The 16,217-nt window shown below is 47.9% G+C and overlaps 1 long non-coding RNA gene and 1 pseudogene across 1 annotated transcript in view; one reads left to right on the top strand and one right to left on the bottom strand.

The window, feature by feature from the left end:
• Positions 1-16,217, bottom strand: part of LOC140216800 (uncharacterized) — a 157,981-nt gene that overhangs the window by 61,075 nt on the left and 80,689 nt on the right. The gene's annotated exons all lie outside the window — the stretch shown is intronic.
• On the top strand, positions 9,848-14,350 carry LOC129382868 (uncharacterized; annotated as a pseudogene).

Genomic DNA, 16,217 nt, shown 5'->3' with positions numbered 1-16,217 from the left:
TCTGTGGGCTGAAACAGTCACTGTCGCTTCGCCAATACTGGTAAGTTCAGAGAGCTTATCTGCTTGATCTTTGTTATTCAGTTCTAGGAGGAGGTCCCCGCTAGACATTTTGGATGCTTTGTATGTTGGTCCGATTTTGTCTTTCAGACACTTCGCTACCAGGAATGGAGAGAGTTTCCTTACCGGTATGTTGCTTTCACTATGCACTACATAGTACTTTCGAAATGTAGGGGCGTTGCCTTGAAAGGAAAATTGAAATGGTACTTCGGTGCGGCATCTCTTCAGACGCCGATCATAAACAACAGAGGCTTGCACTGCCATAGGAAAATGTGTATGTTCGGCAACAGCGCCGACCGCCCACCACGGAGCCCAACGAGGGGACGCGGCACAGCTTGTGTATAAGCCTGCACGACGCCAGCCGTACGCCATCACTATAACCCAATATGGTGTACCCAAGGTAGGATATCCACACAAGGTTAACCCTTGCCGCCGTGGAGAAAGGAAGTAAATGGAAGAGAGAAGAAGACAGGAAAGATGTAAAGTGAGAGATAAAGACGAAGGTTTGAGAAGAGAGAGACAGGAAAAGGCGACTACCGATTTCCCCCGGGTGGGTCAGTCCGGGGGTGCCGTCTACGTGAAGCAGAGGCCAAAGAGGCGTGTTGCCTCCGCCGGGGGGCCTTAAAGGTCCAAACACCCGGCATCGGCTCAACCCCCAGGATCCCCCTTTCCCCGGACACGGCTAAGCCGCGCACGGCTACATGCGGGAGGGTCCAACCCTCGTGTGCTCGGGTACGTGGTGTCGCAACGCACCAAACGCCTGCTGACGCAGACGCCCCTGCGGGGGTGTACAAATGCGTCCCGAATATATCCTTCAATGCGTACAAGGTGATCTGTTGTCGACCGGCCTTCTCTGAAGCCACACTGATAGGGATCATGTATATTGTTGATTTCAAGGAAATGTATGAGTCTGCGATTAATCTTTTTTTTTTCAAAAACCTTACACAGGCAGCTTGTAAGAGCTATCGGACGATAGCTCTTACCAGCTGCCTGTGTAAGGTTTTGTGTAAGGTTTTCTGTAAGGGTAAGTTGTGGTCCCTGCTTCAAAACAGGGACCACAACTGCTTCTTTCCATGCAGTTGGAAAGTATCCTGCAGCCCAAATAGTGTTGAAAATTGTGAGTAGTGTAACTTGGGTGTCATTGTGTAGGTTTTTGATCATTTCATACATGATTCTGTCAGAACCCGGTGCGGAGCTTTTGCATGATCTCAAGGCAGCTCTGAACTCGGCAATACTAAAAGGACAGTTGTATGGTTCATTCTTTCGACATTTTCTTATGAGTGGCTAACATTCTTCCATTTGTTTGTATTTGAGAAAGGATTCTGAATAATTTGTTGGACTTGACACACTCTCAAAGTGCACCCCAAGTGAGTCTGCCTGATCTTGCAGTGTATCGCCCTGTGTATTTACCCGAGGGAGTGAGTACGTTTGTCGACCTCTAATTCTATTTACCCTGTTCCAGACTTTGGCCTCATCTGTAAACGACTTAATACTCGATAAAAAGTTCTGCCAACTTTCTCTTCTGGCCTGCCTGTGGGTTCTCCTGCCTTGAGATTTTACTTTCTTAAGTTGATAAGTTTCTCTGCAGTGGGGGAAGCGCGTAGCAGCCCCCACGCTTTGTTCTGTTTCTTACGAGCTATCCTACATTCGTCGTTCCACCACGGGACACGCCGTCTGCATGCCAAGCCACTTCCTTCAGATATGCATTTTGATGCGGCATTTATTATGAACGCTGTAATATACTCCACAGCGGCATCAATTCCTAAAGAAGACATATCAGCCCATGAGATGCTAGATAGAGAGTTCGCAATTTCTCCCAGTCGGCTGTATCTATCTTCCACCTAGGAGCTTGTGGGGGAAATTCATTTTCTTTAGATGTTCTTAGCAGTACGGGGAAGTGATCGCTCCCGTAAGGATTGCTCGTAACTTCCCATTTGAATTCGGGCAGTATAGACGCGGAAACTATACTAAGATCTATTGACGAAAAGGATCTGTTTGCAAGAGAGTAATATGTGGGTTCTTTTTTATTGAGAAGGCACGCTCCGGAAGAAAAAAGGAACTGTTCAACGAGACGACCTCGCGCATCGATGCGAGTCTCCCCACAAGCTGCTGTGTGCATTGAAATCGCCAAGAACATACGGTTCTGGCAATTCATCTATGCAGGACTGAAATTCAGGTTTGTTTAATTTGAAATGTGGGGGTATGTAAAGCGAACAAATAGTGATGAGTTTGTTTTGCAGGACAACTCGAACCGCCACTGCTTCGAGGGCCGTTCGTAGCTGTAAACGTTGACACGCTATGCTTTTTTGAATTACAATGGCGACACCGCCCGATGATGCAACAGCATCATCGCGATCTTTGCGAAAAGTAACGTGCTGTCGAAGAAAGCTTGTGTGTTCTGGTTTTAAGTGTGTTTCCTGTAAACACAGCACTTTTGGATTGTGTTGGTAGATGAGTTCTTGCAAATCATCAAGGTTTCTAAGGAGACCTCTGATGTTCCATTGAATAATTTGTGTATCCATATTTAAAGTAAATTAGTGCTGTGTGTACAGAAACGGAAGTTATGCCTTAGAGTACAGAGCCCTTTCGAGGCCCTGTAATCGGGGTTTTGCCCTTTCTCGAGCGTTCGAGGGAGCTTCGCCGCTCCTTAGGCGCTTGGTGCGCCTTGAGGATGGGTGTAGTCTCCATTGCCTCTTGTGAGGCGCCGGACACGTGCTCTTGCGAGCGGGAAGATTTCAGAGGGAGTCCCGCCTTGGAGGGCAAGACCCCTGCGCCCACCAGCCCGGAGGTCGATGGGGCTCCCAGAGGGATTTGGCTACGCCGGCCGTTGCCAGCGCAGGAAGGAACCTCGGAAGTTAAGGCAGCCTCGGCTGCGCCCACCTTCGGGGTCGATGGTCCCTTCTCCTCGGTTGACGGAGCAGCGCTAGCTGCAACCGCCGCGGGGGCAGATGGCGTAACTGCCGACTCACTGTTTGTCGGTCGGACAGCCGCAGGAGGCCGTTGTGACGCTGCCGCCTGACGCGCCACTTCGGCAAAACTTTTCTTTGGCAGGTACGATACCCGCCTGCGTGCGTCTTTGAAAGATATGTTTTCTTTAACTTTGATTGTAACGATTTCTTCTTTTTTCCATGATGGACAGGACCGCGAGTACGCGGCCTGTTCCCCATCACAGTTCACGCAGTGGAGAGAATTCTCACAAGCTTCAGAGGTGTGTTCGTGGGCACTGCATTTCGCACAGGTTTGGCGGCCTCGGCAGCTCTGCGAGCTGTGGCCGAAACGTTGGCATTTGAAACATCTCAGGAGGTTGGCACGTATGGCCTAACACGGAGCTTAATATACCCTGCCTCGATTGACTCGGGCAGGACAATCGAACCGAACGTGATTATCAAGTGTTTCGTTTGGATTTCTTTTTCCATCTCGGCTCATCTTAATTCTTTTGACATTTATAACATTCTGTTCACTGAAGCCCTCCAAGAGCTCAGCCTTAGTGAGCTCCAGCAAATCATCGTCCGAGACAACGCCGTGGGTGGTGTTCATAGTAAGGTGCAGGTTACTGTTAGTTGGTTATCCCCAAATGACACAAGCTTAGGCAGTTTCTCGTATTGTTTCTTATCGCGGAGCTCCAGGAGGAGATCACCGCTTGCCATCCTGGTCGCCTTATAACCGGCTCCAAAAACATCAGTCAAAGTCTTTGATACAAGGAACGGTGAAATAGTGCGCACTGGTTTGCCGGGTTTTTCCGAGTGAACTACATGGAAACGTGGGAAGTTGTGGACTTGGCGTCCAAAAAACTGAAAAACTTCATCGGTGCGCCCTCTTTTCTGAGAGCGATCAGGGAGTGGAGGAAAGGAGCTATCCATAAATATATGTGAAATTTCGGCAGTAACGCCAGCCACCCACCGTGGAGTCCTACAACGGGACGCTGCAAGGGGACGCCAGCTGTACGTTACCACTATAACCAAATATGAAATCACCTAGGTTGGCTATTCACACAAGGTTAACCCTTGCTGCCTGGAAAATTGGAAGAAGCCAGGAGAAGACAGGAAAGGTGGAAAGTGAGAGAAAGACGAAGGCTGGGGGGAGAGAGAGACAGGAAAAGGCAACTACCGATTTCCCCCGGGTGGGTCAGTCCGGGGGTGCCGTCTATGTGAAGCAGAGGCTAAAGGGGTGTGTCGCCTCCGCCGGGGGGCCTTAAAGGTCCAAACACCCAGCATCAGCTCAACCCCCAGGATCCCCCTTTCCCCGGACACGGCTAAGCCGCACACGGCTACACGCGGGAGGGTCCAACCTTCGTGTGCTCGGGTACGTGGTGTCGCAACACACCAAACGCCTGCTGACGCAGACGCCCCTGCGGGGGGAGAACTATGTAGGGCCCGAAGTATTTGCGTAGGAGCTTTTCAGAGAGCCCACGCTGTCGAATAGGTGTCCAGACCCACACTTTGTCGCCGATGTTGTATGTTACGGCTTTGTGCCGAAGATTGTAGCGTCTGGCGTCACAGTCCTGTTGTTCGTGGATTCGCAGACGCGCAAGCTGCCTAGCTGCCTCTGCTCGGTGTGTTATCTTTTCAGCACCCGTCTCGTTGTCAAATTCATGAGGGAGCATTGCGTCTAATGTTGTTGTAACCTCACGGCCGTATACGAGACTGAAGGGCGTCTTGCGAGTGGTCTCTTGACGAGCCGTATTGTACGCGAAGGTGACATAAGGTAAAACCTCGTCCCAGTTCCTATGCTCTACATCTACGTACATGCTTATCATATCAGCCAATGTCCTATTGAGTCGTTTTGTCAGTCCGTTCGTTTGAGGGTGATACGCTGTTGTCTTCCGGTGGGCGGTACCACTTAGACGTAGAACGATATCTAAAAACTGGGCCATGAACGCAGTACCTCTGTCCGTGACGACTACTGCGGGAGCGCCATGCCTTAAAACGATGGATTCCAGAAAAAATTGTGCCGCTTCATCTGCTGTTGCCCGTTGCAGGGCACTTGTCTCGGCATATCTAGTGAGATAATCCGTGGCAACGATTATCCACCTATTACCAGTAGTAGACGTTGGGAAGGGGCCCAGAAAGTCCATGCCTACTTGTGCAAATGGTGTGGCCGGTACGTCAACAGGGTGCAGTAAGCCGGCTGGTTTGATGGATGGCGGTTTACGACGTTGGCAATCCAGACATGTCTGAACGTAACGTTTAACGACCGCAGTAAGTCTCAGCCAATAGTAATTCTGCCGAATCCGTGCCAATGTGCGAGTGTAGCCCAAGTGCCCAGCAGTCGGCTCGTTGTGGCAGGCGTGTAAGATTTCACGTCGAAGCGGTGATGGAACAACAAGTTAGTAGTTGCTGCCGCTAGGCGAGAAGTTCTTCTTGTAGAGGACGTTGCGACGCACGCAGTATGATGCCACCCCTCTTGCACAGAGCCTCGGCACGCTGTTGGTTCGTCCTTCGAGGTAATCAATAAGCGGCAGCAATTCAATGTCATCCCGTTGCTGGCGTGCAAGATCGGCAATATCCACGAGTCCCAGAAAAACCGTGTCGTCATCGTCTTGTGCTGCCGGCTCAACAGGAGACCGAGAAAGGCAGTCGGCGCCTGCGTGCCGTTTTCCCGACTTGTATGTAACAACAAAGTCGAACTCTTGGAGTCGAAGACTCCAGCGTGCGAGCCGGCCGGAAGGATCTTTCAAATTAATGAGCCAGCAGAGGGAATGGTGATCACTAACGAGGGTGAAAGACCGACCATACAAATACGGACGAAATTTCAGAACTGCCCATACCATTGCGAGGCATGCTTTTTCAGTGGTGGAGTAGTTAGCTTCGGCTCGGGATAGTGTCCTACTGGCGTAAGCAATCACTTTTTCGCTGTCGCCCTGCCATTGTACTAGCACCGCCCCTAGACCGACATTACTTGCATCTGTATGCAGTATCGTCGGGGCTTCTTCATCGAAGTGTGCTAATACGGGAGGCAATTGCATGCGTTGCCGGAGCTCGTGGAATGCCCGCTGCTGGTCTTCGCCCCAAGTAAACGGCATATCTTCTCAGGTGAGCTGTGTTAACGGCCATGCGATACGCGAGAAATTCGCAATAAATCGCCATTAATATGCACAGAGTCCCAGAAAACGTCGCACGGCTTTTTTGTCTGATGGAATCAGGAAATTAGCGACGGCGGCAATTTTATCCGGATCAGGTCGGACTCCTTGGCTACTGACGACGTGATCCAGGAACCGGAGCTCATGAAAACCAAAATGGCACTTCTCAGGCTTCAAAGTGAGACCGGCGGAGCGTATCGCTTCAAAAACAGTTTTCAGCCTTCGTAAGTGTTCGTCGAACGTTGCGGAAAAGACAATCACGTCATCCAAGTACACCAGGCATGTTTGCCATTTGAGTCCGGAGAGCACAGTGTCCATTAGACGCTGAAATGTTGCTGGCGCCGAACACAAACCGAAAGGAAGTACCTGAAATTCATAAAGTCCGTCAGGTGTCACAAAGGCTGTTTTCCCACGGTCTCTCTCATCCACTTCGATCTGCCAATAACCGCTTTTCAAGTCCATTGAGGAAAAGTAGCACGAGTTTCGCAACCTATCCAAGGAATCATCAATACGTGGCAGTGGATAAACGTCCTTCTTTGTGACCTGATTGAGCTTCCGATAGTCGACGCAGAAGCGCAGGCTACCGTCCTTCTTCTTCACTAAAACTACAGGTGATGGCCACGGACTATTAGATGGTCGAATAACGCCATCTTCCAGCATCGTCTTCACTTGTTTTTGTATTGCTTCGCGTTCCTTTGGGGCCACATGATAAGGGTTTTGTCGGATGGGCCTGGCGTCGACATCAGTAATGATGCGGTGTTTGGTAAGTGGCGTTTGACCAACTCTTGACGCAGAGGAGAAACAGCCCTGGTACTGATTGATGAGCTCAAGAAGACGGTTCCGCTCAACGGCCGTTGACGTCGGATTAACGTCTACAATAGGTGCAGCTGTGTGGATTGTAGAGGCCGACTCCTGCGCTAAGTGGCAGTCTTGTATTTCTGTCACTTCGTCGAAATAGGCGACAGCAGTGCCTCTAACGATGTGTCGGCGCTCCTTACTAAAATTTGTCAGCAAGAGTTCGGCGCTTCCGTCGATTACATTGATAAGTGCTCTGGCAATGGACATACCGCAATTCAGTGCTAGCGCACTGATGTGTTCAGCTACTCCAGTCCCACTTTGCAGGGTGTCACAGCGATCCTGTACGAGAGAGCAACTCCGCGGCAATACGTAAGCGAGGTTGTTGTGGCTTCTCATGGGTGACAATATCCGAACTCGTGGCAAATGTGACGCTTTTGTCACGGATGTTAATCACGGCGCCGTACTCCCGTAGGAAATCCATGCCCAATATAAGTTCTTTACAACACTCAGTAAGGATGACGAGGGTGACGACGAAGGAGGAACCGGCGATTAAGAGTCGGGCCGTGCATTTCCCGACAGGTGTCATCAACTGACCTCTGGCGTTTCTTATGTTGGGCCCGTGCCATGGTGTCTTCACCTTCCTCAGTTTGCCAGCGACCTGTAAGCTAAGGATTGAAAAATGTGAGCCAGTGTCAACCAGAGCGGCTATTTCGTGGCCGTCAATGCAAACGATGAGCTCGGCGCTGACTATGTCAGTTACGTCGTTCGTACTTCTATCCGTCGTATTCGTCGTTGTGCTGGGCGTCGTTTTCGTCAATATAGTCTTCGCGTCATCGTTCGTCGATAACGGGGGATGTGGAGCAGTTAGAGTATTGGCAACCTCACCCCCGGAGGTCGCTGCGGCTAGTTTCCCCGTCGAGGGCTAGGCGATCTGCCCCTAGTGACGTCGGCAAAACTGCGACGAGTCGGCGAATTGTAGCGCGCCGGAGATGGAGAACGTGGTCGCGGCGTCGTCGTATTTTGTGGCTGGCTGTTGACAGGAGCGTCGTTGTAAGCGCGTCGACCGTCGTACGGAGAATAAGCATAGTTGGCAGGAAAGCTTGGGTGTTGAGCGGCGCGATAGTTGTTCCATTTGCGGCAAACTCTATAGACGTGTCCAGCTTCACCACAATGGTAGCACACTGGTCGACGGTCGACGGTGCGCCACAAATCAGTTTTCCGACGCTGATAGTTCGGCGGTAACTCTCCATGGAGCCAAGGAGTGGCGTGCGCATGTCGAAAATACGGCTTTGTTTGTGCTGGCATGATCGGCGGGGTCGGTAGAGTCGACGAGGGTGACGATGTCGGCTCTATTTGTGGCGTAGGTGGTGTTGTAGTTATGGGTGTCAACGGCGTTGAAGTTGCGTTGAGTGGACGGCGAACAGCCTCCGCATACGTGAGGCGCCGCGGAACGTTGCCACAGTCTGGCACTGAAAAAGCTTGCCGGACTTCCTCCCGGACTACATCAGCAACAAAAGATAACGCTGGCGTCGGTTCCGTAGGCGCAACCACAAAGCCGAGCTGCCGAAGCTCTTCTCGCACCACTTCTCGGACAACTTCACGCAGAGACATGTCGTTACTCGCAGCCAGTACGGAAGTGTTCGCCGCCGAGTTGCTCATGTCATGCTGGCGGTATCGTTGATGCAGGGCCCGTTCAATGGCTGTAGCCTCTTTTGTGAACTGTGCCACTGTTGTCGGTGGATTTCTCACAAGGGTGACGAACAGTTGCTCCTTCACTCCTCGCAAGAGATATCGCAGCTTTCTTTCCTCTGGCATGTCTGGGTCTGCCCTACGGAAAAGACGGGCCATGTCTTCCGAGAACATAGTAAGACTCTCATTGGGCTTTTGAACGCGGATTTCAAGGACACGCTGCGCGTTTTCCCTCCTGTCGATGCTTGAAAAGGTATCCAGCAGCTGTGCGCGGAATTCGTCCCACGTGGCAAAGCTCCTCTCCCGGTTTACGTACCACGTACGAGCATTGTCCTTCAAATAGAAATAGACACTCGAGAGTTTGTCCGCCGAGCTGGTCTTATGGTTATACTGGGCGACGCGCTCGAACTGGTCTAGCCAATCGTGGACGTCTTCAAAGGCATCACCACGAAAGCTCTCCGGGACCATAGGATTCTGTAGTGTTACTTGCGATGGAGCTGCGGTGGCCATGTTATTTGTAGGAGGCAAACGATTTCTCGAAGTTTCTTGCAGGGGACTGGACTCGGGCGCTAAGCCTAGCAGGCGACGACTGAACCGGTGGACCGGTGTTTCGATGCGCGATGGTGATTCCGGGCTCGATCGTCGGCTCCGCGAAGGGGTGCCAAGCATGAAGAATACCCAGCACCTCCACCAGTGTAACGACGTGGGATCGACGAGTATGCGTAGCAGCACCGCCAAGAAACGCACTTTATCAGTCGTCCAAGGGAACAACAACGTCTTCTTCGTTTTCCCCGCTTCACCTAAAAACCCGCACTACTTCAGCGTCGTCCCGACTGGCGCACACCCGCTGAATTATGGTTCTGCCAAATATAGTTGTGTCAATATGTTTGCTTTGTGAAGTTTCTCAAAGAATTCGACAAGAACCACCTGTACGTTGTGACTGCCAGTTCGATTTTAGACTTTCATCCTCGCAGCACAGAGGATTTTAACAGGACTGTGTACTCGGTATTCTGGGGTGACGATGAGAACCACGAGAATACGCGGGCCTACGAGGCCCAAGTTCTGCTGCTGGCCGGCAAGTTTTCCACACGTGGAGCTTGCGCGCACGTGCTCGCACCTTGCTCAAATTAAGCGTTTAAATTTGTTTACAAAAGATGAAGCGCTAACAGAGAAAACACACTAAGAAAGAACAATGACAGGGCAAGCGCCTTGTTCTGTCATTGTTCTTTCTTAGTGTGCTGTATGTTCGCGCTTCACCTATTGAAAGCTATGAATCATCTAGCCCCACAGCTTGTTCTACTGCATATTTGTTTAAATCGTAGACCATGAACTACTGGCATGTAATACAGATGTAATCTGAAAAATACGAAATAATTTTTGCAGTAGCAGGCGATTTCGAATGAGTAATCGTGTATGGACTTCATGCAGTACGTATGACGAGCGGTGTGGCCGGCCACAAGCGCATGTGTTTTCGAGATTAATCGGCAAAATATTAAGGCAATGCACCAGGCAGTTAATTTGACTGCGCCTGCACATGCAGCCAACGTATCAATTAAGCAAGACAATTTATTTTCTTCGGGTGTAGTCAAAACGTACGTTAGAAACAAGTTGACGTGTTATGTCAATGCACGGACACGTTACCATCGTGACGTGCAATTACACTGAATTATTCCCATCTATATAAGCAATAAAGCTTGCTCTAATGTCGCACTGTTTTGGCAGGCAACTTGATTCTTCATTGTACTACTTGTGCCTGCATTTAATTAATACTACTGCTTTCATTTTACTATTCGTGTAATCCCCTTTATATGCCATACTCAGAATCCCGGGAGGAGCTGGAAAATAAGAAGTCGACCAAGAGAGTGCCCATGCCAAAAATACAAATGGAAGATGACAGTGAGGATGAAAGGCCTAGTGCCAAGAAGCAAGACAAGCAGGTATGCCATGAGCTTAGGGTGCAGTTTCCTATTATATCGTGACCTAAAGCTTTACCAACTCAGTATTTTTTACGGTTTTTATTAGGTATCACAAAAGCGCAAAATTGCGCAAGCAAATGCAAGAACTGCAAACTATAGTAGAATTCTGGCAAAGCATCTGCAAAGTGCAAAAAAAAAAGGCCAGGGGTGAGTCATGCAGCCAGCCCAATCAACAAAGCCATGTAAGTGTGTCTCTACAATGTGTATTTGCAATTGATAATCATCTAATTGATTAAATTTTTCAGAGCCCAAAATCCCATTGTGAGTGCAACAGTTCATCATCTGAGGATGAATCTCTGATATCCGAGTCAGAGCTGCAAAAAGAAATAGCTAAAAAAAAAATGTAGAGAGAAAAAGCTCAAAAATTAGAAAAAGAAAATGAAATCTTGCTGGAGCATGTGGCATCGCTCCAGCGGTGCTTAGAAAGCAAAATATTTCAAGGTAAGCGTAATCACCTTGGCTTGAACACACTGAATAATACATACTGCCAGAAGTGTGTAAGAGAGACACGCTACAAGAATCGTATATACTTTGAGACAGGCATGCTCATAGTGTGTAAATATCGGCTGTACATTAAGTATGTAGGTATAATTGGCATGTACAGGCGCCGACAAAAGTGGTATACTCCACGCAGTGGGAGCCGGAGCTACGGCAAACTGCATCGCAACGCCATCTACAGGCAGCATCTGGGATCATGTCTGTCGACAATAAAGGGCACCCATTGGCTGTCTCGATCCCAGATGCTGCCTGTAGATGGCGTCGCAATACAGTGTGCCGCTGCGTGGAGTATACCACTTTTGTCGGCGCCTGTACATATTGTTTTAGTGAAAGCTTCTCTTCAGAGACGGGACCATATAGCAAGAACCATATGAAGAACTTGCCTTCCATTAGAAGGTAAGTTCTTCCATCTAGCATTCAAGTTGAAAGGCTAAAGCCTACATTCCTTATCAGATACACGCCTTATTGGTGACTTGTTTTAGTAGCTTTAATGATTAACTGTGTGTGTTACGTGTTATGCTAATATTTAAACCTGTCTGTTATAGTGGAAGGCATTCATGCCAAGCAAGAGCATAATGCCAAAGGCCATGGCAGGATGGGTGAGCTATTTCATTTCTTCTATACTTCTGGGACCATTTCTGGAACACTTGTATTTCTGGAACACTTGTAAGCAACTCTGTTTTCTTTAGTGCTTTACTAAGTGTTTTAGTGTACTTCATTCCATAACAAGCCATTTGCACCAGGCAAGGTTAGTACATGGAGAGCTGTGGTTCGGCAGAAAAGATCCTTTTGCTTCTCTTTGTGTGATTATAGCCTTAATTATTGGGAAGATAACTTTTTATAATGACCTAAAGTTTTAATATCTAATCACAATAATTTGATGCTTTTTCTGCAGCAGAAGATCACGTAGGACGAAGTCCAATGACAGAAGGTAAGTGCTTTCAGTTCCTCACATTCAGCTAAAAGCCTTTTTAGGCAAATGAATTTTCAGTAAACTATTTGCACTATTGAGCCAAAAGCCTTTGAAAAATGATTCTGAAGAAAGGTAGAGAGCATATGAACACAGTACCTGTTGCAGAGGCTCAGTGGATATGAAATTCTGCTGCTGAGCACAAGTTCACAACTTCGACTCCTGGCAATAGTGGTCAGATTCCAATTCGGACAGCAAAAATGCTCGTGTACCGTGCTTCGGGTACACATTAAATAACGGCCATGTGACCAAAGTTAATCCAGAGCCCTCCACTACTACAGCATCCCTCATGACCCATTCTACAGTTAGGAAGCTCTGACAGTTGCGCCCCCCTGATCTAAAACTCTCTATTAAACCCTGCAATTTTAAGTATTTTTGAGCGCATAAGTCTAATAGTGTGATTTTTAATTAACTAGCATGCACTCTGGGATTACAGATGATCACTGGCGTTTTCCTAACGACAACGCCCAGGGGGGTGACACACCTCGCATACCGAGTAGGTTCTTTTATTCCCATTCTCTCTGAACAATGCTTTTCTGAATGAGAAAATGTTAGTATGCTTTAGACTGTGCTAGCGAACTCCATCAGGCTCATTTAATCCTGCTTCTGCTGCTATTTGCTGTGTGACAAGTACATTTGCTTTATACATTTGCTTTACTCTTACCTGAGTGCTCACGTGCACTTTGTATCTAACAAATAAATGTAGATGCCTTGAGCTACCCATACCACCATTCATAAAGCAACTGATCAAATGTTTCGTTTTTATGCCGAATTGCCAGAATTTTTTTCTCTGCTCCCTAAATGTTGTATAGCTCAGCTTGTTTCTTATAGCAGTCATGCCATTTACTTGTGTCGAATGTAATGTAATTGTGTCTAGATAGCATTATTTCAATGCTAAGCTTGTTTTAAAGCACTTATTTGCACACACAGTGGCGTTAAAGGAGTCACAAAGATTTGATTGTTTTTATTCTTATCTAGTGCCTGAGAAAGACTTCGTACATCTCCGTGATGGATCAGTGAGTACTAATGCACACTATTTTCACATTCCTTTTCATGTTTAGTGCTTCAAAAAGTAATATTTGCATGCTAGCCTTTCAAACAGCCCATAAGGTTGTCACTGTCCTAACGAGATGGGGGAAATGGATGCTGCCTAAACCGCATTCACGCATTTTGTATGGCAGTAGTTTTCATTTTAGTTATCATTATATTGAAGTTTATTCCCTGATGTTTCAGTCACTGAAACCCCACCGCCGTTGCTTAGTGGCTATGGTGTTGGGCTGCCAAGCACGAGGTTGTGGGATCGAATCCCGGCCACGGCAGCCGCATTTCAGTGGCGGCAAAGTGCGAAAACACCCATGTACTTAGATTTAGGTGCACGTTGAAGAACCCCAGGTGGTCCAAATTATTCCGTAGTCCTCCACTAAATTGTGGTTTTGGAATGTAAAGCCCCGTAATTAGTTCTTTTGTCATTGAAACTGAAGGTTGGTGGGCATGTTGAAGAACATAATTTCTGATGAGCAAACCCTGCTTTCCCTTTTCAGTCAATGAAAGCACACACAACCCAGCTGCATTTCACATCCATCCTTTCAGAATTTTTATTTTTCTCTCATGCTCTAAAAATTACATAACAGGAGAAATTTAGATAAGCTGGTTGCACAATTCATTAGGGAGATCCTTCTTTTCGAATAATATGAGTATGGATGTTTCTTGTTCCTTTCAGTTTCATCTGGCAGAAGGCGTGATCATTTCAGCAACCCAAGCAGCAAAAATTTTGAACAAGAAACCAACGCTTGTATGCAAGGATACAGCTCAAGCGATATGGGGCACAGATGGCCTTGTCAACAGGAGCATGAGTGGCATTGCTGCACCAAAGCAAAGAGCAGCTGGGGAGCTGCCAAAGCAGCCACTTACCCCTAAAAAAGTGAACGTTGTGACAAGTATAATGGAAATGTTTGCTTTTCATATATAGATTACTGTAACCTTGAAATGTCTGTAATGGCATATCACGTGTCTAGATTTTGGCTTTGTCTATAAAATTCTTAGTTTTCTTGACATTTTGCTAACATTATTCATCTTTATGCACTGCTGTGCCTTTTTTTTTTTTGCAGCCACAGTCCACTACTGGGGCCAGCTGAAAGGTGAAGACACCACTGCAACTGTGGCCTCAGTAACAAAACTACTGTCTGAAAAAATTCAAGACGTGAGAAAATCGCACAAGCGACTGGCGCAATCGAAAGAAAAGCTCGATCTGTAGGATGTCAATAAATGAATTTTATCAATGAAGTGGCCTAATTGCCCTTGTTTAGCAGCAGCTCTGAATGCAAGTGTGCCAATGGGCACCTTGAATGTATGGGGCTGCTGCCAATAATAGTGCCCATTGGTTTCAGCTGGTCCCAGTGGGGGCTGGGACCACTACCAACTGGTCCCAGTGGGGGCTGGTACCAATACCAACTGGTCCCAGCTGAACTAGTTCCAGCTGGGACCACAACCAACTGGGAATTTCACCATAAGCCAATTCAATGGGGACCAGTTGGGAATCAAGCGGGACCACTTGGGATATTTTCACCTGGGAGTGGGCGGTGATGATGAGGTGGTAGCCCCACCAGGTAATGAGTTGGCCGTTGTGCCTGTGCCTCCTCTCCCTTGTGTGAACCCCCGGGTTCAACTCCCCTCCTTCCCTCGCCCCCCTCCCACCCTCGTGATTCCACAATACAGTGCAGATGGTACACAGTCCCATCTCGAAATCTCCAGCGACCTCCTGATGTGAGTGTTGGGCTGTGTGGTTCCGCCGAGTGCCTCAGGCGGCGCCACACAGCCTGGCTCTGCCACCGGATCCGGCGCACGGCGACCTCCGCTCGGTGCGGTCCCGGTGACGGGGCCTCCGGCGGCGGCGGCGGCATCGGCGAGCGGGCCTGCAGGCGGTGAACAGCAAGGCGATCTACCATCCTCCAAGCAGGCCAGTTGAGGTGGCCGTCCCGTGAGGTCCCGATGCAGAGGGGCGCGCGGTCGCCCCGTGTAACGCAGACAGAGTCCCCCGCCCCACATCCGTAAACGTGCCCTGCGTGTCCTCGCCGCTGATGACCCCACGCCACGGGCGCACCAGCCGGAGTGCTATCTGCCACAGGCAACCTTTAAAGATGTAAATGATTGCTGAAACACCCCGAATACTGCCTGCAGTAGCATTCCAATAGCAAGAAAAAAGTGCCGAGCCCAGATAAACAAAAGCACTTATTCTCAGGCTGGTTGGTTCATAACTGAAAACCAAAATAACTTCACAAAAAACCCAAAGAAGGAACATATAAAGTGCCATTGATGTGATTACTGACGCATTTCACTGCATTAAAAAAAATACGACACATCTGGCGTAGTCATTACAAATGCGCCAGCCTAGCTTCTTTGGCTCTTGCTAATGAGGAAAGTTAGTTTCTAGATGTCCTAATTTCTGATATCATGTCTTATATTACTAATTCTATATTCAAGACTGGTGTGTTTCCTAACGAGCTTAAGCGCAGTAAACTCATTCCAGTTCTAAAAAAAGGTGACAGCACATTAATACACAACTACCGCCCTATTTGTATTTGACCTTTTTTAGGCAAAGTTCTGGAGAAATTAATCGCATTGCGTCTAACCAAATATCTCACTAAATTTAATATTCTCTCTTCATGCCAATTTGGCTTTCATAATGGATACTCCACAGATTTGGCACTCATAGATCTAACTGACCAATTTAAATAAATAATTGACGATGGTCTATTTGCAGGTTCAGTTTTCATTTATCTAACAAAGGCATTCGACTGCTTAAACCATATTATCATTTTTGTTAAGCTTGAGACTATCGGTGTTCGTGGTCCTGCACTCCCACTATTAAAATGTTACTTATCAGAGTTCAGATAGTGTCTGTCTAATGTCTATTCCAGAGAACAAACCACTAACATTGGCGTACCTCAAGGATCCATCTTAGGACCACTACTGTTTTTTTTTTTTTTATTTATATCAATGACCTACCTAACTGTTTGTCGTCTACTAAGTGCATTTTAAACGCTGATGATACTACCATATTTGCCTCTGATAAAAATATGTCACTTCTTATTAATAAGCTAAATACTGATCTAGAAAATGTTGTACATTGGTGCAATGCTAACCTATTATC

The sequence above is a fragment of the Dermacentor andersoni genome, chromosome 3 (assembly GCF_023375885.2).
Source record: "Dermacentor andersoni chromosome 3, qqDerAnde1_hic_scaffold, whole genome shotgun sequence".
NCBI classification, from domain to species: domain Eukaryota; kingdom Metazoa; phylum Arthropoda; class Arachnida; order Ixodida; family Ixodidae; genus Dermacentor; species Dermacentor andersoni.
The sequence above is the reverse complement of the archived record's forward strand: the minus strand, read 5'-3'. Positions and strand labels throughout refer to the sequence as shown.